Below are 23128 nucleotides of genomic sequence, written 5' to 3' on the forward strand. Positions count from 1 at the left end.
GCTCTCCGAGCATCTCCATGGAGTGTCCAGCCCGTGGTCCATTGGACATTCACAGATTCACTGCTTCCAAAGAAGCAGTACCCGCCATCTTAGCAGCTCCATCTCATATCACTGCTCTGTTTAACACACAGCACTTGGATACGTTTACAGTGCAATCAAGTATAATTTTACTTAAAGCACAGAGATTCAAGTAGCAGCAAGTAGAACTATTGGAAACAGTTACACATAAAATAAAATCATAACATGCGTTCCAAAGACTAACTAAATAGATACTCTCACATCTTGTAGAATAATGCACACCCAAAATCCCTGCAGTGTTTTGTACATAGGTTGGTTGTGATTGTCCTTTATTGAAACAAGCAGGCTGTCAGTTGCCTCCGAGATGAAGGACCCAGTGTGTTGCATTGATCTCCAAGCTATACTAGAAAAAATATTTGTCTTTATTCATAAACAGGACACTCCCCCCGCCCCCCGTTTGTTTATTCCTGTAGATTTCCTCTATTGTAGATTTTGCAATCTCTTCTTTTTCCTGTGGCTCAGTATGCAAGGAGGCATATAACAATACACAAATGACCAGACAGGGAGATGTTACTGTGACAGTTCTGAGGGCACCTGGGATTGTGAGTCACCTTGTTAACCCCTTCTTCTTCATGAAGGAGTCTTGCCTGTGCCTAGCTGGGTGTCATCTCCCTAATACCACCATCCTACCAGCTACTCATGCACTGTCCTCTGAGCTATGACAGCCCTGTCTTTGAGTTGCAGGTTAACAATAGGTGCATTAATCATTACTTTTCCTATAATAAAATATGATTTCTCCCCAAAGTTCAGTCGGTTGTAGAGCTGGCTGGCTTCACAGGAACCAGGATCCATTTTTTTCATGAGAATACCTCTCTCCTCAAGATGTCTCCTCAGTAAATGGATCAAAGAGTACCTTTCCCACTTCCTGTGTAATACTGAAACAGTCTATTGTCCTTATTCATTTGCAGGATGGTTCTCTGTCTGATGTAATGTCCCCCTTTTTTTTATCTCCAAGTTGTTTCAATTGTTTGCAGTTGTGTCTGATGATTTTTCATTGGAAGTCTTGAGAAGGAGCAAGGCGAGACAATTCAGCATGGCATTACATCACCGGCCAACCAAGGAGAGAGGGGAAGGGTGTGTGTGGGTGTGGGTGTATACTTCCTACTGCTTGAGTGGGTCAGAACCGAGACATCATCTGTTGCTGCCTAATTTTACTCCAGATCCTTAAAGCATACTTTCAATATAAATATATTATTCTTTAAATGTTACCCATACATGTATCTCACAATGATTATGAATCTTGACAAGTTATGAGTTTTCTGTAGATACCTTACACATTACTCTTTATGGATAAATATCCTGCAAGACATGTGTTTGTCAGGTCTGAGGTGAGAGTTGTTTGCAAAGAACAGCAGAACCTTTGCCAGGGAGCCTCAGTGACACAATTACCTCCTGCCAGAAAAGAATGTCTGAGGAATGCCACCTCCTGGTGACCTGCCTTAACTCCAAGATCTTAAGAACATAACTTTCAGTTTAGATACATAGCTCCTTAAATAATATCCATACATGCATTTTGCAGTGATTATGATGATCAGTAGAGACCTCACATGCAACCTTTGGTGAACTACTATGCAGATATCCAATCCAGGAGATCCCTATAAAATCCCAGGAACCCTTCGTGCTCTCTGTCAGTTGCACCTGTGTCACAGGAGAATCCATAGATAACTATGATAGCTTGAAGAATACATACTGCCAAACTAAAAATACTGACAGTGCTGCCCTGTCCTGGATAGAATTAGACTGCTTAACTGCATGTCAGAGGTCTCAGATTAGATTTTCTTTCAGCTCACCTGAAATAAAAGGATAATAGTTCTATCCCACTGTGAAGTTCCAAGTGGCATGGTGAACAGGACAGTGACAATTATCAAGTCCTGTGTGGTCACAAATTTGTACAAAGTTGTATTTCATGTCTAGAATATAATTAGGATTTTTAGGAAGCACAATTAAAATGATATGCATCGTGCTGGATCAGTGTTCTTACCAGGGGCTCCCTGCCCCATGCTACTGGTACTATCACACCATACCATCTTTGGCTTGACTTGCTGCTGTAAGTTAGAAAGGAAAAAATCCATGATACCAAATAAGGAAGAGTTCTGTTACAAAAAGACAAATGGTGTCTTCGATTGTTGTTATTGCAAGAAAACTATAGATCTGGGGACGCCTCGCCGCTTTGTTCAGAATCAGATTAAAAAGAATCATCTGGCAAGAAAATACCAGACAGATAACTTTAATTTCATGGGGTTGATTTGGTTTTGGTAAGTTATTCAAGAGAACAGAAACTTCAGATAACATTGAGGAATGTGGCAAGTGTTTATAATGAGAGTTGCTTCTTCATTTTCAAGGTTTGCTTTGGAGTTTAAAAAGTCACAAGCTATTAAACTTCCAGATGCTTTCTTAGCAAAAGTTTTTCTCTGTCTTATAACAACTGTAGCAATCAGCAGTGGATCCTGCAAGGAGGAAGTAAATAGAGATCACAGTAGGCCAAAAAATGTCTCCTCCACTAAGTATAAGTGGAGTTGTTGTTTTTTTAAAGAGCGGATCTGCTTTTTGTTTTAAGTACTATTTATTCACAGTATATAGCTTGTACACATGCCAAAACCCCCACTTATTCCAGCACAGTTCTGCCTTAACAAGATTACTCAGGAAATCACAACACTAGACATAAAAGCAATGTGTGGGTCCAATGTAATTTTGGCTTTAACATCGAAGCAGTGGTTTTCAACCTTTTTTCATTTGTGGACCCCTAACAAATTTTAAATGGAGGTGTACACTTCTTTGGAAATCTTTGACATAGTGTATGGACACCCAGGGGTCCACAGACCACAAGTTGAAAACCACTATTCTATGATAATGACAACCTTTTGCGGACCCCCTTAGACACAGCCTGTGGACCCCCAGGAGTCCACAGAGCACAGGTTAAAAACTACTGATCTAAAGCTTTTGGATGCTAAAAAGTTGTTCAGTTGCCACTGTGATGGGTATTGCATAAGAACCCCAATAGAATAGGACTGGGTCCCAATGAACTTGCGGACCTTCTGTGACATCATTTCTCTACCAGGTTAGGGAGAGACTTTGCAGAGGTAGAGAGGATATTGACCAAGTCTTTGCATTTGTAGCTCAAATTTTGTGCTATCCCCTACCTCCTAATTTTATGAAAATCAGATTTATAAACAGGTCTTAAAACCATTTATATCTTAAAAGGCATCAAGCTGACATAATGATCGGCTTTAGAATTGTATCTTATTTACCTTTATCTCCATTTTTTTTATTTTTAAGGGAATCGCCTAGAATGTCAAGATGTCACAGAAATCAAAAACATTGCCCCACATCGTCTGATCGAGCACAGCAGTGCTGGTCACAGAACCAGAAAGGGGGCTCCTTTGCATTTCCCTGATCCTGGGGCTGACTGACAGCTGGGCTGGCCCCCAGCAGAAGTTAGAGCAGCCTCAGAGCTCACCTAACTTATGCCCAACTGTCAATTGATAGAAGGGCCAAACTAGCAGCTAGAGAGCATGGTGGTATAAGGATGCCCCAGCTATGTCTTCTTTTCCCTGGGAAAAGGTGCTATGGGAGAACTCTGAGGGGGAAGGATCAATTGGGTTTCTGAGTATTTTACACTGTGATGAAAATCCAAGAATCAGGCCCATTTTTATTGAATACCATTAATTAATAATTTCTATTACTACCATGATAATCAGAGTAATTGTAGTATTTAAGTCGCTTAGTATTATCTCAGATCTTCTGATCTTAGCTGGGACAATGCAGATAGAATATACAAGGAATAACCCTCTCTCCTCCCTCCCGTCACCTTAGTGCACATATTACTCATATAGGTAGCACAATAACCCCCCAAAGCTGGCTCAGCAACTGTTCTGAATTCATAGCAAACTTTGGCATACAACCAGTTCACCTAACAATTCTAAAACCAGCTGTCCTGTTTCATTAATGGTTGCCCCATGCCATTAAAGAAAAGTCCACAGGAAATGCCATGCTTTCAGGGAGTTGAACTTTCACTGAAAGATAGGAAACTGAATTCTCTAATGTATCAAGCCCCAGAGACAAAATATTTGCAGGTGTGTGCTTCAAATCTTTGCTTATTCAGGAAACATCCCATCCTGTTTGGTGTGTTTTCGAGAAACTCATGATGATATATTATTTCCTTTTCTATGCCTATGGAACTACCAACAAAAATAATCACCGGGTTGTTGTTGTTTTTTTACTTTGTCTCAGTATTTTGACAATAGCTTTTAAACAATATGATGTCAGTGGAAGTTGCTACTGCAAATAATATATTAGAATTGTGCTCAGTACTCTCTATAATGAAAACAAATGCAATCAGAAGGCTTTGAAGAAAAGAACACTCTTCTTTCTTGTTTTGTTACAGCAGTGATGTTGTGTGCTAATGGAAAAACAACTTTGCAAAAAAAATTAAATGTAGGAGTTGTTTCTCTTTTGCAATGTTTGAAATGGACCCATTTTCCATCTTTTGCAAAATGTTTTCTAATTTTTGTTTTCTAATTTTTGCTGACATTTTTATCAAATTATTTGCACATTTCTTTCTTTTAGAGAAAACAGTTTTCAGTAAGATAATGTGGGTTTTAGTAAATAAAAAATGTTGAAAAATTTAGTGACAATGTCCGTTAAATCGTAAGAAATATCACAAAAATTTTCACACACAGATTATGTTGATAATGTCAACATATTTTTCAGAACCATTCTGGTTTTTCAAAAAAGGAAATGTATTTTTGATTGAAATAAATTATGTGAAAAAATGTTGGTACTCCCAATGACATTGTACATATGCTAACATGAGGGAGAAAAGAATAGATTACCTGGCACAAAAGATTTGCAGAAGGCACCTCCTGGCATTGTGGAAAATTTCTATTAGTAATGATAATAAACATCTATAATGTTGTGAATCCTACATGATGCTTAAGGAACCTGGAAAAGACATAGTTCTTTGTCCTGAACATCCTGTATTGTAACACAGAAAGGTAGAATAGGACAGAATTTTGCATAGGGGAGGATATAGACAGCTGGGTTGCGAGGAAACAAGTGGAGCAAGGAATCTTTGAAGAAATGAGTTTTAAAGAAGGGAATTTGCAACGGTAAGAAAGGACAATGGGTGGCAAAGTAAGAGATTTTCCAGGTATCAGCGGCAGGATGGATGGTTGCAGAAAGTTGAGAGTGGGGAAGTTAGATTTGGAAGTCTTCTGCAAAGGTGATGGGGAACCTTTTGTAACAGATAAGAAGACGTAAAACAAGAGCAGAGGACAGCACTGACCTAGTGGGGGCTAGGGTGACCAGATCCAGATGTCCCGATTTTATAAGGACAGTCCCGATTTTTGGGTCTTTTTCTTATATAGGCTCCTATTACCCCCAACTCCCGTCCCGATTTTTCACATTTGCTGTCTGGTCACCCTAGTGGGGGTAGAAGGGAAGATAACATGCTACCAGTAGGAACACTCAGGCTCCAAATCAGAAAAGTACCCTATTCAGGGTGTATATGCTTAACTTTAAACATGTGCTTAAATCCCACTGAGATTTAAGCATATGCTTAAATACTAAAATACTGAATATGGATATACTTAAACATGTGCTTAAGTACTTATTTTTGTCAGGGACTATAGGAGCTGGCAGAAAGGCAGATCAAAAACAAGACAGCACAGAGTGCTGAAAGCAAAAGGGAAAGAGTGAAGAGCTGCATCCGTTGCAGCCTGGCGATCGAGAAGAAGAGGAACAGAGAACTTTCCCTTTGATACAGTGCAGAGGGAACACATCCTTAGATTCTGTAAGGATGGTGGGTGTGGAGACAGTGGAGGCCATATTAAAAGGGACCAAGCAGAGACTAGTCAGAGGGGAGGTCTGTCTAGGCAGTGAATGCACCAGATATGTGTGGCTTTGTAATAGCTAAGCTGTAATATTTTAACTCTTTAGTGTCGGTTCAGGAGGTAATACCCTTAGGAGATCCCAGGCTTCCCATCTTCCTGCAATACATCACTTTAAGACCATACCTACTGCTCTTACGTCTGTTATAGGCACACACCCCTTGTCCCTCTTTCCTGTGAACGTTGTGGTACATTTAATCTTTTTTTTCTTGGCCTCATGTTAAAAATAAACAAAAACAATCTGTTCCTTTCTATCTGTTTCTGATGCCTATCTCAAGTTTTATCTCAAGATTTAGTATTTGTGATACCAAAAGCTGTTCCACAGAGAAGACTATGATGTCATTAAGTATATTATGAATACAAATGCAGCTACATGGATTTAATTATAACCTCAGTCCATGCCTAGGTCCAGAGTAAAGGTCTCCATTAGCAACATTCCTAAACATATAATTGAGCTGATACAGCTTGTGGTTTGAGGATGCCTATTTGAGAGAATGTCCTCCAGTTATCTCCATACAGAAATCAGTCCCCGTAGGCCTAAATAAAATTCTCCTCTATATTCCAGTCTTTTTATAGAATTCCCAGTGATCTCAAAGGTGCAGATAAATGTTAGCTGCCAAAGGTCTAGATTCTATTTCCTCCCGAACTATCACACTGAACAAAAATTACATTTAGGTGGTCACAGGCAAACTTAAATAAAGATATCTTTGTCACAATTCCTGGATCATCTATTCGCAGAATGTTGAGTAATATGCTATGTGACAAGGGCTGCAGAATGTGATTGCTTGCTTGCTTAAGGGAATATTATTTGTATTTTTAAAACATAGTAAAAACAAGACTGGAGTTATTGAAATACAGTATGAAACTCAGCATGCTGAGGGATTTCAGAGCTTGCTTCATTTTTGGCTGCCGGTGTTGTTAAAGACAAAAGTAATTGCTGCATAACGAATTTAAACTTGGTGTGACTTACAAACTGGAAGCTGATAATAATGAGCAATCATACTGTTAATACTTAAACAGGTAGTGGAATCCATTTTCTCTCTGCTGACACAGACAGGTGGCAAACTGAACTTCCCTGCTCCTGCCTATTCAGCTATACACTATGGGGTATTCATCCAAGCTCCACTGTGGAGTGAATAGAAGCCTTACTAGCATAAGGCTGCCCAGAATATATTTTCTCAATATATTCATCCTCTGGCTGCCCTAACCCTACCAGCCTCTCCAGTCAAGGGTGCCCAGATATCAGGTTACAAGGAGGTTTTCCAACAAGCATCTTCATGCTTCCTCCTATGCCACCTCGTATGCACAGATGTTGTTCCCTGTAAAAATCCCTGTGAAAATCCATCACATAGCCCCCCCTCCAAATCTTTCCTCAAAACTCACCTATGCTGTGATACCATAAAAACCTCAACAATGGTTAGGAAGTGGATATGCTGGGACTGTTGCTTATCATGCTGTTCATAATCATGTCATTGCTATGTCATGCTCTCCCTGTCTGCTTGTTCCATCACCCTGCTCTCCTCCATCCTATCATTAGACTGTAGGCTCCCTGGGGCAGGGATTTTTTGTGTTTGTGTTGTGCCTAGCACAATAGGCACTTCTGCAATACCAATAGTAATAAAACTGTGTTGTAGACACCTTGAACTGCCACCGTATCCTCCCCGGTAGACATGGGTGAATTTGCCCCAATATGTTTCCCTTCTGAGATCACACAGAGAATGCACAATCTGAAACGACTCTGCCAACTCAACTCATGTTTTCTCAGAGGTATGCCAATAATATTCATGGGAAGCTCCTGAGCCAAACTATTCTGGCACAAACAGGAATACATCTATTCGTAAAAGTCTCCCCACCAAGTCACTCAGTAATAAAGTAACAGCATTACAAAAAGCGGTACAATAAAACCCATCCTCGTATCATTTCAAAAGAGAACAAAGAAAAAAGTACAAGCAGAAGTTGGTTAGTGCATGTTCAGGCAACTTGAATGTGTCTGACCCACTTAGAGCAAGAATGAGATCCTGGTAGGGAAATGTCTTTTTTTGCAGGACCCTTGTTCACAATAAAAACATTTCAGTTTTAATTCAGTTATGGCAAATAAAATGAATAAGAGTATAGATCAGGACTCAAAACAGTACTAATATAAGTATACCAACTCTTTGATGTTTTGCTCCATTGGTGGTGATTGAAAGCAAAATGTTAGCATTCGTGACCCAGTTTAACAGACTAGTGTGGTATTGCATTTGATACCTCATTCTCTCCTAGAAGCTATGAAGTTGCTCTTGACATTTTTTCAAGCTATGGTGCAAAGCACTTACATGCACAACACTAGTTCCACTTCAGTGAATACAAGTATTTGAATTCATCTGTCCATTTTTTTCAGCAATTTCCATAATACACAAAGAGACAGCATTAAAATGCTCCTGACATGTTAAAGAAATGTCATGGGGCACAGGCCCATCCTCAACATCTGAGAGATAAACTGCGTTCAGATGACACTTCTGTAGTTCAGCAGGTAATTTCTCACACCATATCAGCACTTGAGAATAGATGTTTAGCAATCTGGCTAATCAAAGCCAGATTTATCAGCAGAATTAATGATGCACTAAAACACACCACAGAATAATAGAACATTTTAAATATTCTCATATGCATTTTATCCATTTTACAGCTATTCATGTAATAATTGGAACTACAGCTGATGGGCAGATGAAAAGGTTTGGTACATGAGGAATTTAATCATTTAGCAGTTTTTCACATAAGCGAGCAGCACGGCTTCTACCCCCATCTTTCTTCACCACCATCTGCTGCTTGTCTTCACCTCCCCTCTTGGTATTCTCTGTTTAGCTGCATGTCCTGCTTCAAACTTCTGACTGGCTTTTCATTTTAAAATAAAAAAAAACAATCCCTCGCAGTACAAGCCAAGAAAGCAGTAGTTTCCTTTTAACAGAAAATTCCTCATGTAGACTTTGGTCATAGGAGTTAAATCAAGACTATAAATGTAAAATGGATGTAACAGACAAAATCATTGGTATGAAACCACTCTATTTCCTGTCCTCGGTTACATGATACAGGCATTACAAAAGGTTTCAGCCCTGCCATATGACAGGGGTCTGTATTTATTCAATGATGCACTATTTCCTGTGAATTTATTAATGCATTAATTTTAAATTGTGGGAAAGATACGTAGGCCAATGCAGCTGTTAATTTCCTGAAGCGATCTGCCTCCATCTGCCGCAATGAATTCTTTTTAACATCCCAAGTAGCAATCTGTAATTTTCTATATTGTTGGCTTACTGTCAATGTGCTGGTATTGTTATTTTCTTCTAATGCAGGGGGTATATTATGGAGGGCTTCCCACTTTGGGAGTTAAGAGATGATATAGTAGGCCTGTGTCCTCATTCCAGGAAAAACTAAAACTGTACCCAAAGGCTGTTTAGGCCTTTCCTTCAGGACACTGTTTTATTCTTCAAATGCAAAACTCACACAGTGAGACAGGGCTTGTCTACATAGTGCCTTAGTCCTCCCCAGTAGGGGTGTACATTGTAACGTGCACCGGTGTATTGCACATCAACTGGCCCATGTGGACCCTGCTGGTGTGTACTGAAAGTTCCCTCATTGTGCTGTTTGAAATGGGACTTCATTAGTGCGCACTAGGGAACTTTTAGTGAGCACCAGCAGGGTCCACATGGGTTTATTAGTGTGTGACATGCTGGGGCGGCAATAGTGTTGGAGCCGTTTTTATAGTGGGGATGCTGAGAGCCATTGAACCAAACTGTAAACCTTGTATATGAAAGGAAACCACTTCATGCCTGGGGGTGTGGCAGCCCCCCAGTTCTAGCACCCATGTAGGGCACACTAGAATTCACACTCCTGCTTTGGGGGACTAATGAACCACATAGAAAAATCTTCAAAGTTATTCCTGTGACCAAAGCGGGCTGGAAGGGCCCCAGTGCCTTTTCCCTTGCATCCCTCTGCCCTGCTCCAGATCCTGCCACGGAAGCCAACCACCTTTCTCAAACCCCTTCAGCCGAACTCTTTCAGCCCTTCATAGGAAACATCTGACCCCGTCCCAGCTGGGTCTGATAATCCACTCTCCAAAGTCCAAACACCAATTCTAAAAATGACTCCATCTCCAAACAGGGCTGGCAGGGCCCAGGCCCTTAAAGGGGCAGGCCACCCTGTTCCAGAGTATCATTAAAAAAAAAAAAAAAAAGGAAAGAGAAGGAAAGATAACTAGCAAAGCTGTCAGCCATGAAAATCTGGGCTCTTGCTCCTGCTCCCAGTGACTTCAGTGGAAAGGTGATCAAAATAGATCAGTTTAGTTTTCCTTGCCTGGAAAATAAAGTGCGCAAAATAAAAGTCACCAGAGAAGATAAAAATCATTGAAGGGGGCCAAGTGCAGCACCATGAGTACTGATTCCAGAGGTAGCAGGGAGTTGCCTATATAAGCCTCGCTCCCTTCCCCTCCCACCCCCAACACACACACACACACACACACACACACACACACACACACACTGGGAGCCCCTGAGACAGTGACAGGAAACCAGCCAAGACAGCAGTGAGTTCTTTACATTAGCCCACTCTCAAGACTGCACAGATCATTGTTACCTACCTCTGACTCCCCCCTTCGGAGAGGGAACATGTGAGAGGGCGGTGCATTATCTCTTGTCACCTCCTTTAATAATTATTCAGATCTGGTGCTTATTATTTCAGAAGTAAGTTCAGGCAATGACTATTTGCCTCATCAAATTGGGGGAGAAGCTGAGATTGGGCTTGGTTATGATGCAGAGATCCTGTGAAGATTTAACCATCAGAACTACAGTAACTGAAAGGAAAATTAGAGATGCAATGGATGATATGTTGGAGATAAGAAAATACACTGTGACCACTGATTCTCTATAATCATTCTAAAGAACAAGATGGATTACTCAAGTTATTTGCATAATATTGCCAATTGGCCACATACAGAGATCCCAGTGCTGGAACTAATCTTAATAGTGGACTGCCCACTGATTTTACTCTCTCTCGACAAACTCATCACACATCCTTTATCCCCTCTACTACTTGATCTAACAATGGAACATTAGACAACTGCTAAGAAGCAGCCCAGATGACAAAAAATTATAGGCAGAGCTGGAACTTCGACCTGTATTTAAGGTTTCCTGACACTTCCCACAGTAAAACGCTGTTTTCAGTTGCTTATAACTTTGCCAAACTTTAATCACTTGAACTGAAATGATGTTCCATACCATGTGTCTGCCTTATGCTGAATTTAATTTTCTGGAAACTTTCAACAAAATTTGGTTTGCTGGTTCAAGAATATTCTGGCAACTGATTGGTTGAGAATTTCTGGCATCTCCACGCTTAGGGCAGGGACTTGAAATTGTGAGGTGGAGGTGGGTCACCCTAGAGACAGCCAGGCATGTGCCTTTTGGTGTTCCCATTCAAATGTGTTCATTTACAAATTTGGCAAGTGGTAAGCCTTTGAAAAACATCTCACTTCAGCCATGCTCTGTAGAGACTTGTTAGAGTCTGGTAGCTGAAGATTCCATCTCCACAGAGTGCTCCATCCCTGGGGCTGCAGGAGCTGATCAAGACTTCCCCTACAGTTGCTGCTCCTGGCTGGTGTGTGTCACTGTGGAGCTGGGCATAGACCTGAGAGCAGGGAGATTGTCTCTCCGGTGTTCTCAGTTCTTCCCCTTCTGACACCAAGAGGTGAAAGCCGCCTGACTCAAATACAGAAGGGACAAAAGCTAGATGGGGAGTGAGTGTGGAGGGAGCAGACTGCATAAGAAGCCAGGCAGTCAGGAGAAGACTGGGATCTAATAAGAAGCCTTGGGAGGTTGGAAACTAGGGCTGGCAAGACAAGGACTAGTATGAGAGGCTGAAGAGTAGTGTGGGGAAGAGACTGTACTGGGCCAGGGATAGTCTGGAGAGTACGCAGGCAGAAAGCATCACGGCTTGAGGAGAACAGGGGCAGAAGGGTCTGTGACTGCTCTACCACATTTCCCTCCAGAACCTGGAGAGGAACGGAAGATTTCTGAGTCTCGCCATTCCTCTGTTGTCAGCAAATATCCGTGAAACCCAGTGACAAAGTGTGTGTCTAGTCCCTCTCTAGTGCCCACATAGAGGAGGATAACCTACTGCTCCGTTTGCTCAAGTCGCAGAAGTCTATGCGGTGGATCTAAATGTTCCAACCTCGCTGATGATCCATATGGGTGTCAACATTATGCCATATGGTGGGATTTCTGTTTTTCAGTTTGCTTTTTAAAAAACTAGGAAACTATACACACAAAAAAAACCTATGTTAAAAGTATGTTAATATGTAAGTATCTTGCTACATTAGGGCTTTTTTAATGTGATTACACATGTGATTAAAGTTAAGGACATGTGTAAGTGCTTTATTGAATCAAGGGCCATGTAATTTTTCAACCAGTGAGTTCATTTCTGATGAATTTACGATGAACGATGTACAGAATTTCTATCAGGATTTTGTTAGATAGGTCCCCAAAGTACAAGATGATCCTTTCTACAATATTTTTCTTTTTATCTCACCAGTTCGTCAGCAAACGCTGAGTGCATTAGCAATACTGTACATTTTCTGACAGTTACCACAGTTTGTGCAATGACCCAGGTCAGGTATACTTAGTTGAAAGCTTGCTAAATATTTAGCTGAAGCCTGGGGTTCCCATAGCTGTTTGTGTGCAACATCAGCTTCCTGACCTGAGGCCTGTAATAACTATGTGTGACAAAGCTTTGCTACCCTCAGCAACGCTAGTTCAATTTTTTTATGTATTCAATAAAAACTGCTGCTTAGATTCAGTGAATGGTTGCAAAGGTAACTAATAGCACAGACTGTTATAAAAAATGTAATGACTCAGTGGAAAAATGAGACTTGGTCCACAAATTCCAAGCTGCTATGGTGAAACAGAGAGAAACTTAAGCTACAAAAACACAGCACCAGGTAGGAGTGGAGGAAACCATATGGGGATACAGCAAAGAGTGATGGGGTGGGGGCATACGCTTGGATAAATATAAAAAACATGTAACCTTCGGAGGTTGCCCTTCATTAGATTAATATGTAGCTTGGTTATAGGAGGCTAGTTTACAACATCATTTTACAAGTAGGTTGTCTGTCTTAATGCTGACAGGGGAGGGGGAGGAGATTGATTGGTTGGTTGGTTTTTCAATTTTAAACCCAGCTCCTTTGAGCTATTTAGGTGGTACAAAGGGGATTGAAAGTAGTTAGCACAAGATGTCAGCTGTTGTAGGGGAACTCCCTGCTGGTGTATCTGTGGCAGCATTGGGTCCTGCACCTTAGATCCCCTGCTCTCACTCCCACTGTAGGAGAAACAGAGAGTAAAAGGGGGCATAGTGGAGCTAGGGTGCTTAATTGACCATAGCCTTTGTGTGGTGATAAATTTAGAGCTGTCTCGTGCATTGAGGGCTACTCCTCATCCCTCTCCTCTTTTTCCTGCTGAATAGAGATCTGGTGAGGAAGAGAATCTGGCCCATAGAATCCAAGTGCTGACAATCAATGTAGTACTAAATACTATATGATCCTGGTGGGAAGACTAGCTGGCTTTTCTGTTGCCAAAACAGAAAAATTACCAGCGACAATAGCTTTTATGCCTCCACCTTCAAATTCACTTCCTGTACTCCAGCTGCACAAAATTCTAGTGATTCCCCCGTTGGCTGTCTATGTAATGTCCATGGACTCCTTGGGAGAGGAGCTCATGGTTGGAAAATGAGAGGAGGAGCACTCAGATATTCTACATAGATTGCCCCCACCAGCATGAGCACATACTACACCTAGATGGCCAGTTGCAGGACATGAGCCTTTTGCTGTGCTTGAGATGAACCTGTGTCTTTTTCTGAGCAATCAAAGCTTCTTCTTGTCCAGGGCCTGCTAACTGTTCTCCGTAGACTGTCCATTCTCCCAGTTATATTCTGCTGCGTGATTAAAATGTGAACTGCCATTCAGACTTCTTTGAGGGCACTGGAGTATAACACAACCCTTTAGAGTAATGTTCATGCCTCTTCGGTGTTCTCTGCTTCAGAACATGACACTGAGAGGATGTCTTAGTAGGGAGTAGCCCAGCTGTGGCTATTAGAGAGTTTTGTTGCCTTTTAGAAAGAAATTTTAATACAACATCCCTCCCCTTTTTAAAAGATGAAATAAAAAGGTAACCAGTGTTAGGAACAGTGATTTCATACACTCTGAATGGTCATCTCTACATTTATGCTTAGACCACATAATCTCCAACTTCCTCAGTCACTGACCTCAAGAATAGCTTTTGTTTCTTCTCAGGACCCCAATCCCGCAGGCCTTTGTAGTTATACCCCACAATCTTGCCTATCATAACTCTCAGGAGTGCGGTGAACCCCTATGATCCTACTCTGTTTCAATATATCTAATATTAATTACTTCTGGGAGATTTCAAAGGCATTTCCATGAAATATTAATTATGGAACAAATTATTACCCTTTTGTGAACTAAAGTAAGGAATGCCTGGAGTCACTCCACAGTGTCCTGATGGATTCTGAGGATAGCCAAGTCAGGGCAGAAAGGACCCAGAGTAGCTCAGGAGTAGCTGCACAATTCGGTTCAAAGGCCAGAAATTCCCACAGCTGGGATTTATGTTGATGCTATCAGCTGAAGCTGTTCTTTGGGTTGTAGGTCCCCTCTAAAGATCTCTGCTGTAGAGACACAACACCATCTCCACAGTCTGGGAATATCTGTATACGTGTAGAGCTTTGTAAGAGCCACCCTCAGAATCTTGGACTTCATCCTTTGGTAGGGAATAGGGTCAGGCTGCCAAGTAGCCATTATGTGAGAAGTTGAGTCCCTTCTCGGGATTTCAGGTTTGCTCCCCAGCCAAGGAATCAGACTGGATTGTATTGCTCCAGCCATCTCCACAACACAAACCTCTGGGGCTGGATTTCTTGCTCTTGCACATAAAATATGAAATTCTTGTTAACTAGGAAAAACAATAATAAAAATAAATATTGCCCAGATGCCCAATTTTGAGAGACAGTCCTGATGTCTTAACCAGTTCTTTGGAGATGCTGGTGCTTCCACTCTATAAGATACACTTCTTTACACACGCTGAAGTTACGTCTACACTGCAATCGGAGGTGTGACTGCAGCACGCATAGAGATACTCAAGCAAGGTTTGATCTAGCTAACTTGACAGCAGTATCAGTGCAACTGTGGTAGCACAGCCAATCTGCCCGAGTACATACTCAGGATCCTGGGCAGGCTGACATGGCTTCACTGCTAGTTATTCAAGCTAGCTAGAACAAAGCTATCTTGCTTATGTCTACATGTGCTGCAGTCATACCTCTGATTGCAATGTAGATATACCCTGAGTCTTGTAACAAAGACTTTTTAAACTTCTAAGGGTACAGCAGCATGAAGAGGTTTCATGCGATTATATATGTGACACATCGTTTTTATTTTATATAATGTTGCTGAATTGCATTGTTCTCCCTAGACAGCAGAGGGATCTGTAATTTCATGCAGTAGAGGTGATAGGGCAAAATCTCCCATTAGCTAAAGTGATAGGAGAAGCAGTGAGCCTCTTTGCAGCCAAAATAATGGTGCAACCACACTAAGAGAGTTATGCTTGGAAGAAGAATGCACTAGTTCTGCAGCCACACTGATCAAGCAGAAAGAACAAACTGGGAGGGGGTTATGTCTCCCTTATTCCCCCATGAATACACCTGTGAACAGAGGCAAGGTTAAGGAAGGAAGGGGGGCAGTTGCAGCACATTGCCATGACAACAAGAATTTCTTTTGTTTAAAATTAGCAGAATTAGGCCGCAGCCCCACAATAACTCCATTATGACCAGCCTTAGGGTAGCAGCACTAGGGTGGAGAAACAGTGCATTAGGCTATTTAAAGTTAATAAGCCCTTCTGGCACCTGGAGGATTGACGTCTCGGGAGCAATGCCAAATGCATCAGCACTTAACAGTGGGAGCTTCCGACCCGCTGGCACCAAGAGGTTACAGTTAAAATTTTTGTTGTGCTTTTTCCAAGGCTACTATTTGATTAATGCACTGGCCTCACAATATCAAATGTAGCCTAAGTGACTTTCAGATCCTGTATCTCATGCAATGAGAGTGCAACTTTGGAATAGCTTATTGTCTTGAAAAATACAGCTGTATCAGGAGTACAACCTGTATTTTCCCATATTGTGTCTGTAAATAACTTTAGAAAATTGAATTCTCCTCCCATTTAAAAGGATTTATCCCAGAGGTCGGTAACGGATATGTTTTCAGATACATCACAATATATTTGTAAAGAACACTTTTTTAGAGGGATGGGGTTGGGAATGGAGGGCCTTTTGGTTAAATCACTGGCCTAGGATTTAGAAAATGTGGGTTCAATAGCTCGCTCAGTTTTGTGTGGTCTTTGTTAATCTTTCTGCGCCTGAGTTTCCCATATGTAAAATGGGAATGATATCCCCAGCTCACTACAATGTTGTGGAGATGGATTAATTAATGTTTGTGAGGTATTTAGACATCCTGGAATGTGAGCTGTATAAATACCTAGACAGACAGATAGGTCCAGATCCACAAAGGGACTTGGGCATTGGCAGGCTGAGTGTTGCGATACCTAACTTTTAGGAGCCTAGAAAAACACTGCGATCCACAAAGCCTGATTTAGCACCTAGGCTCCCTATATAATGAATGGGGAGCGACAGGTGCCTTTGAACGTGATCCACAAAAGCAAGCACACTAGATGGGGAGCTGCCTAAGCTGACCAATGGCAGATGCCAACGCGACGGGTGTGTGCTAAGTTCTGCCCATCTCTTGGAGATGGGCACCTATCTCTGCTTAGCCATGCACAAATGGAACCCATTACCTGACATTAGCCAGCTTAGGTGCTTCAGTAGTCTCTTGACGGAATGAGTTAGGTGCCTGCCTTGCACCACACAAGATTGGGAATTGGGTGGGCAGGAGGGAGGCGGAGGAGATGGTGTGGTGCCAACCTTATAACTTGTAGCCCAGTGGTTAGAGCACTTGTCTGGGAGGTGGGAGGCCCTGGGTCCAGGCCCAATGCACCAATCAAATCCACTACCCTCTCCTCTTCCGGCCAGATTTTGAATGGGACCTGTTCTGGTAGGTGTGCTCAGAGGTTGCCCACACACAGGTTAGTCGACTGAATGCCTGCCTTCCTTCAAATCGGGCCTGGCTCGGGCTCTTAGACGGATGCCAGAGTGAGGCAGCAGTGCTCAGGCACTGGAGTGGAAACATAAGCACCTAGGGAACTTTTACTCTGAAAATTTAGATGCTGATTGAATTTAGGAGCCTACTGTGTTCAGTGGGAGTTTTGTGGATCACAGTGGAGCCCAAACTGGGACTTGGGTGCCTAAACCTGCGATTTAGGTGCCTAAGTACCTTTGTGGATCTGGGCCATAGTGTTTTGGGCTGGGTTCAATGGCCTAATGACTGTGGTCTTCTGTCCCATACAGAGGTGGAGGCACCATTTGGTTCTCAAATGTCACATTAAAGCCAATGTTATTTGGCATGCAATCCTATAGGAAGGGCCTGTTTCTTCTTACAAGAAATTCAAAGGAATTCAGCCTGCACAACACGAAACCCACTTCAGCACAAGTGAGATTTGTCAGTTCTAGGAGTGAGCTCTTGTCTCTACTGATGCCAATGGAAAAATCCCTAAAACCGAACCTCTGTGTACCATATGTTGTCCAATCTAAGGCTGGGATTTGCATAGGTGCCCAAAGGAGTTAGGCACCCTACTTCAGCTAGTGCTCCAACAATAGCAGTGGGGCCGCAGCAGCATGGGCTGTGGCTCAGGCTTGCCACCTCACTACAGTCCCACCTGACTCCCTGGGAACCTACTTCGGCAGCTAGCCCGAGCTGCTGTCCATGCTGCCTTAGCCACACTGCTATTTTTAGCAGCCATATGTCCCAGCTGCTGTGTAGAGGTACCCAAAGACTTCAGGGTTGTTGCTCCCTCCCCTGCACTGGTTGGTGGAGAGTGGGCAGGCAGGGGTAGGGAACAGGCAGAGCTTTAGCCCCACCCTTAAGTGTGCCAGTCAGCAGAACCAGGCCAGCATAGAGGCAAAAATTATCTACTATTGGTTTATAGAAGTGCAGAACCAGGAAATTGATTGTGACTCAGGCACTATTTGTTTTCTGGGTTCCTTGTGAGGCAGTAAAGCTATGCACTGTCCTTTACCAAGGGCAGAATGCTACATTACAATCTAGCCTGCAGTTGGCAGATCCGCATGTGTCCATGTACCTCCACTTAGACCATGTTGTTTTAAATCTGTGTTTAACTTCTTAGTGCCAAACAGCAAAAGCGCACCTAGAGCTAGAAGCTATGGTTCTCTATTTAGTTCTGCCCTCCTTTCTGAAGCTCCCATACATGAGGGAATATAGAGATATCTGAAAGCTTTGCAGGGATCTCCTGTACCTTAGAATCATAGAATACCAGGGTTGGAAGGGACCTCTGGAGGTCATCTAGTCCAACCCCCTGCTCAAAGCAGGACCAATCCCCAGTCAGATTGTTGTCCCAGATCCCTAAATGGCCCCCTCAAGGGCTGAACTCACAACCCTTGACTTAGCAGGCCAATGCTCAAACCACTGAGTTATCCCTCCCCCCTTCTTAGGCTTAAGAACTAAGAAAGGATTCCTGAAGAAACAACTCTAACCGATACAGTTAAATAATGTTGCTTTTTTTGGGTGAAAAGAACCAGAAATAAGACTAATGAAATTGATGTTACCGAGGAGACTAGAACTTCAAGTTTGTGCACGGAAGATTAATCAAAAGAAATGTTTATATTATTGTCTCAAGCTTCAAGACTGCTAGTTTCTTACTGAATATCGAAAATAAATTAGCAAGATGACTAACAATGAACAATAGACCTTCATTCAGAGTATGTTAGCTGGAAATGTAAAATAAAAAAATAGAGAGAAACGCATATAAATTTAGAAAATGATCGTAGTCTCTAACATATACATGTTGAAAGGCAGCAATTATATTTCATGATTTTGTTAAATTGCACAGTAATTTAAAATACAATTACCATTTACAATGAAAAATTGAAAAGGATAATTATATCTCATTATGTCAGCTGGGTTATTCAGATGAACATTATGTACTATTGGATAGATACAGTGCAGTGGAGTCCTATAATGTGATATGTTTAGCTAACCCATGATTACCAGCCTTTTGTGGCTTGAAGATGTTTTATAAATGAAGGCTATTGACATGTATAATAATGATTAGTTTAAAAACATGTTAACTGAAAAACAGCAAGAAAAAAGTAATTCAAAAAAATCACTACGTGTAAAAAAGTTCCAAAGTGTTTAACTTACTAAGACTTGTAACTTCTTTTAGTGTTTAAAGCTTTGCATAGAATAAAATTTATTCAAAAATAAAACCTTCTTTTAAAGGAATTCTTGAATGTGGCAGCTCATTTTCAAACTTGCATCACCTGTTCCACATTGGGCTCTCAAATGCTCATTTTAGGTGCATGCCTAATCAAATGTTGATTTGAGCTCCCAGACGTGGACTCATGCACGCTAAGGAATCCAGTTTTGAAAACTGGATTCCACGTGTTTTAGCTGCTCATTGCTGACAGTTTGGTATGGATCCAGCCCATTTCACACTAAGTGTATTGTCAATTCATTGCTTTAAAAAGCTATTTGAAGGTGAAGCAACAGCTTAGGGATCTTCTAATCTGCCATTTTTGCCATAATCAGCTAGTCTCTGAGTGTTGAAGGTTTTGATAGAAGGCAAACTGGAACCTACTGCATGACGTGGAGAACTTTTAGAGTTCGGCTTATGCTCAGATTATTCGCTCTGGTGCAGCTGCTTCGTGCCACACCACCAGCAGATTATAGCCCTAACACCAGTGTAGAGGCCATTGAAAGATCAATTCCATGTTGGGGGATCTTCTTGGAGTGTAGAGACAGCTTTTGGGCTCCTTATTCTTCTGATCCGCTCCACACTTATAGGAGGCATGGCTAGGGGAGTTCCATGTGGCCATTGCAGCTGGCATAAGGGTGTTTTAAATTATGCTCAGGGACCAGCCTGCCACAGATTGGGTTCAGGACTGGGGAAAAGCAAAGGCCATCTTCGCACATTCAGCTCCCCTGAGCTATGACGTCTGCTTCTCAGCATTAGCCAAAGATGTGGACAATTTTCTCCCCCAGTGAGTCAAACCCTGAAATCCATACTCACCTTTCACTGAACTGTTACTCAGGCAAAATTCCCCTTAACTTCAATTAGAAATGTGCATGAGTTAGGATCGAGTATAAACTAGCTAAACATTTCAAGATTTGGCCAACATTTGTAAGTCCCATAAATGCTGGCAGGAGTTGCAGACAGATCTTAAGAGGACAGGTTTGTTTTTGAGATCTACATTTATTGTTTTAAGTACTTGAAATCCTACCCAGTTATGTTAACTTGCATCCATTAAGCATTCCAGTGTTCTTAAGTGTATCAATGCTTGTCACTCAGAGTTTAACGTTAAACCTGCATAGAATCTCATTTAAGCAAGGATATCCTATTAATCACAGCATGCCCTACTGGTTACAAAGTATGATCCATTAGCCAAGTAATCATGCACCTAGATTTGTGTCAGACTTGCTAGTTGTAGGGTCAATGTTTGTTTTAGAGCTCTTAGACTCAGTTTCGTTTAATAAATTAGGCTTCTGATAAGCTAAATTACTTCTGATGAAATACTATAGAAAGCAAACATTTACTCCTGTAAGGCAGAAGACAAGCGTTATAACTTGATTATTGTCAGCACATGTTCTGTTTGGCACCTGACACTGATTCACAGAAAGATATGAAACATCCAGCAGGTAACAACGTATTTTTATTTCTGAACATAGCTCAAGAACAAGGCATTGACAAGTTTCTTAAAATACAATGTGCTAATAATCCATCCCTTTGTCACTGCATGCGGCATGAACCCTTCACAGATCACTTTGGCCCAGATTTTTGAATGTATTTAGGGGTTGTTCCTAATCAGTGTTGCCAGGTCTAAGTGACATAGGAGCCTAAATCACATTCTCAAAAGTGATTTAAGCACTTAAGAGGTTAAGTCCCATTGACTGCCAATGAGACTTAGACTCGTAAAACACTTAAGCTTTGTGATGTTGAGTGTAGCAATACTTAAATACATTTTAAAATGTGGGCCTCTCTCTCTTAAAGGCTAGGTAGTTATTTTTTAAAATTATTTTGTATTTATGTTTGCTAATCTATAAGGAATATAAGGTGCTTAGGGTGGGTGTTTCTAAAACACTTAACGGGAGCTAGCCAAATGTCAATGGAAATGGTACATCTAACTGCTCTTAATACTTGAAAATCCCCTAGGTATTATGGTGATGATGATCACACTATAGATAGCCAATTTGAAATGTTACCTCATGCATTTCCTTTCACACCGCCTCTAAATGAGTGCACATTAATTATATGGAGACTCAAACATCCCCTTGCTGAGAAGAAGTAGGGTAATGATGCAATCAAGTTCCATTCCAAGCTTCTATATGGGCATACAACTAAAGGTTCAAGATTACAAGAGGGGTCTTACAGCCCTCTGTGGACATGAAGGAGCAAATTATCCAAGACTTCCCAAACTGCAGTCACAAAATTAGTGGGCACATCTGCATGCACATGCAAACAGCTGCATTGGTAAATGTAAATTAAGTAAAGGTATACATAAGGCTCTTCTTCACGCACAAGCACCAATTTGTGCGCACACATGCGGATTTCTGTCATGTGAACCTAAAAATGATGCATGCCCTTTCTCCAAGTTTTTGTTTGTTTGTGTTTTAATTCAATTTGTTCTTAGTCTCTCTATGCATCAGCTCCTCATCTGTAAAATGGGGATAATAGCATTTCCAACCTCACACTGTGAGATAAGGATACATTAATATTTGTGAGGTTCTCCGATACTGCAGGTATGGGGGGCATAAGTAGCTACATAGCCATTAAAAACCTTTTATATTTCTTTAAAGGGCTTATAGGAAAGCTTATTACTAGTATGTGATCTTAAAAGCCTGTTGTGTATATGTACCAACTCAAAACTTCTGGAAAAGAAAAGTGTGTTCCCAGCTTTTTTCCAAATTTGAGCTAAAAAGCCCAGTTCAGCTCCCAGTAATTCTGCTGTAAATCAGAAAAACAACTATAGTCAATGCTGTTACTCCAGATTTACACCACTATACATGAGAATAGACTTCAGCTCAATGGGGCTAAATCCTGTGTTCGCTTCCACCTCTTAATGTCCTTTACTTGAGTTGCACAAGATGCAAGTCATAGCAAAATTTGACTGCTGGTATTACTATCATTGTACAATGTATTAACTCAACCAAAGACCAGATGTGCATACTGGAATATAGCCACAGCCCACAAAAACAAACTCACCTACTAGGCCTCAGCCTCCTGCCAGTTCAGGATTGTTTCTTACAGCACATTTTATAGTGCCTTGCCCAGTCTAATTTAAACATTTTCAAATGATTTGGCAGTAGGGTCCCTGACCCTTGGGAGACTACTCCACACTCTGATAGATATTTCTGTCATGAACTTTTGCTCATAATTTAGCCTAAATTTTAATTATCTTAAATCCCTCCCATTACTCTTAATTTATACATCCTTGTACCTTCCTGGATCATTTTTCTGCCTCTTTGGTGTTGACAGCTCTGAAATATTTGCAGAGTTACATCCCCATCCTTTGGTTGTCACTTAGGAATCACAAACACACACAATATATATGTTAATCTATTATTAAGGAAGATTTGGAGTTAAATATTATACATATAACTCCCAAATCATCCTTGCTAATCGACCAATCACTTCCCGTACCATCAGGCTTTTTGTTTCTGACCTCCTTCCTACCTGTACCTACAGCCTTCTGGTTTGCAGGTGCTCAGTGCTGATTCCAATGACACATTAGCAGCACCACATTCTGGAATTAAAAACATACCATAGAAGAGACAAACAAAGAAACCTTAAGCTTGAGCAAGCAGAGCAAAAGTTTCAAAACATTGCAAGCTTAATAAAAAAAAATAAAAAAAAGAACTTCATAGCACTGGAGACAAGAAACTGACACTAACATGGAAATTATTATTATTCAGGGCCAGACATCCCTTCAGCAGCATTAAGAATTTATTACAA

At 41.3% G+C, this 23128-nt stretch overlaps 1 long non-coding RNA gene across 1 annotated transcript in view; it reads right to left on the bottom strand.

Annotated features, from left to right (window-relative positions):
• Positions 1-300: 300 nt before the first annotated feature.
• Positions 301-23128, bottom strand: part of LOC120405789 — a 52637-nt gene continuing 29809 nt past the window's right edge. Inside the window, exon 3 of the long non-coding RNA XR_005598880.1 lies at positions 301-2525. This is a non-coding gene — a long non-coding RNA (uncharacterized LOC120405789). The remainder of the gene's footprint in view (positions 2526-23128) is intronic.

This window comes from Mauremys reevesii, linkage group 5 (assembly GCF_016161935.1).
Source record: "Mauremys reevesii isolate NIE-2019 linkage group 5, ASM1616193v1, whole genome shotgun sequence".
NCBI lineage: Eukaryota > Metazoa > Chordata > Testudines > Geoemydidae > Mauremys > Mauremys reevesii.